This window comes from Triticum aestivum, chromosome 1A, assembly GCF_018294505.1.
Source record: "Triticum aestivum cultivar Chinese Spring chromosome 1A, IWGSC CS RefSeq v2.1, whole genome shotgun sequence".
Lineage (NCBI taxonomy): Eukaryota > Viridiplantae > Streptophyta > Magnoliopsida > Poales > Poaceae > Triticum > Triticum aestivum.
In genome coordinates this window covers 386979881-386982074 of record NC_057794.1, presented here as the reverse complement: position 1 = coordinate 386982074, position 2194 = coordinate 386979881, and the positions used below count along the sequence as shown (strand labels likewise).

The 2194-nt window shown below is 40.2% G+C and overlaps 1 pseudogene; it reads left to right on the top strand.

Moving 5' to 3' along the window:
* LOC123052283 (uncharacterized) overlaps positions 1-2194 on the top strand; it is a 5751-nt pseudogene that overhangs the window by 1138 nt on the left and 2419 nt on the right.

Here is a 2194-nt window from a genome sequence, read left to right as displayed (position 1 = left end):
TTGCAATCCATAGCAGTGACATACAATAGCTTTTATTTTACTCCTGTTTGTTGTCATATCTTGGTCAGGTACACCTGGAGGTTATGCAAGATAGGCTTCCTCTAGTTTCCAACATTGCTAAAATTGGTACACCTTGTCTTCAACCTAAACTTAATCAGTCTCTTGGAGTCAGCAACGACAATCTTCTTGGGGACATGACATCTACACTGACATGGAAGGAGTTGTCCGTTCGTCCATTTAGTGATATTCCTTCCCTCTGTGCTGAGAAATCAGAGAACATCCATGCAGCAGTTAATGACATTAGTAGGATTGGTGAAATGGAAGGAGCACTTTCATATTACAATTGCCGAGTAGAGGATAGTGAGGATCTGGAAAAGAAGTCCAGCCCCCTTCCTATGATAGTGGAGGTGCCTTTAGTTGGAGATACAAAAATTTGGCTTGATGAGGATCTAAATCTTTTTCACACAAGACCATGCAGTCCATCTCTCAATTGTGATACACAGTTAGTAGACAGTATAGTAAGAAACAGTGTGATGCCTGACCAAGCAGCTGTACAAAATGACAGCCCAAATGCTGGACAGGGTGAGGAGATCCCATCTTGTGGTCAGGATGCTAATACTGGTGTTTTCCAGTCTGCTACATGCACCAAAGCAGAACCTCTACTACAGGAACCGATTCATGAAATGAACAAAAGCTCATGTCAACAACTATCTCTGGGCACAAAAGTTGACCCGGCAGCATTGCCGCTAGAAGCGAGGAGCCATGATTGTATCAACAATGGAAAGTTGAACGTTGTTGCTGAAAATATCGATAGCACATACCTAAAGGACAGAGAGCAGCTACATAAGAAAGTGGGTACCATTTTTCCGAAGAAGGAGCAAGACAGAAAGATGGTGAAGCAACGGGAGAAGCGCAAGAAAAATGATGCCCTGCCCAAAGAAGATAAGGATCAACTTGCAGGAAATGCTCAAAAGGTTATTTTTGTCTTGCATTATGTTGACATTGCAGTTACTATTTTTTAGCTCCTTGCCTCCTTTCTATATTCTTAGGGTTGAATGCATTAGTAATTTTTTATAGCTGTAAATAGCATAAGTCTTGTTCTATTCATCTGATTTTTAAGTTATGTCGATCTATTGTGTTGCAGGGCCATGCAGAGCCAAAACCACTGCCTAGCTTCAAGAATTTTGTCGTGGAAGAGGAGGAAGGGTCAGGTGAGAGGCCCTATACATTTCTGTTCGAACTGGGATAGTTTTGCTGAATGTTGACTAATATGTCATATTGTTTATTTGCTCAGGAGGTTATGGGATCGTTTATAGGGCTCGGAGAAGCGAAGATGGAAAAGTATTTGCCATAAAATGTGCGAACATCAGTCCACTTGTCATATGTCCATATTTGTATACAAAGTTCGTTAAATGTATTGGCTGTAGTTTTGATAGTTCATTCATGTTTCTATATTTTTTCTGTGATGTTTTTGTATGAGAAAGGGAATTAACTTGTATGTTTCTACTGCCAGGTCCTCATGAGAAAGCTCATTCACATCATGTTGACAATGAACGAAAGATGTTGGAACGATTTGGGTACTAAAAAATGCTGCTGCCCTAAATTCCTTATCTTGTCCCCAAAATAAACACAGCAGATTTACCGTGTTTTTCTTCTGCAGAGGCAAGAGTTTTGTGATTAGATACGAAGGCTGTTTTAGGAGTGGTGAACTAGACTGCTTTATTCTAGAACATGTTAAGCATGACAGACCAGAGGTTAAAAAAATTGGTGGCTATGAATGTTATTTGTCCTACCAACCTTCGATATCTATTCATATTTTGTTAAGTATTTTCTCTTATCTTTGCAGATTCTCAAAAGAGAAATAAATGTCTTTGAGTTGCAGTGGTATGGGTATTGTCTGTTCAAAGCTCTTTCAAGCTTGCATAAGCAGGTTCGGTTTGATTGCATGTTACCTTCATTAACTGTTGAGTTCTGCGTGCCGCTAGGATTAACCCCCAGCTAATCCTGAGTACCTGATATTTCTGCTCCCAGGGAATAGTGCATAGAGATGTGAAACCTGGAAACTTCCTCTTCTCTCGTGACCAGACAAAGGGTTATCTTGTTGACTTCAACTTAGCAAGTGTTAGTGCATGTATTGCTTGCCCTTGTTTTCTTTGATGCTTCTTTCCTGCAGTAGATGCTAATGCCATTTTTG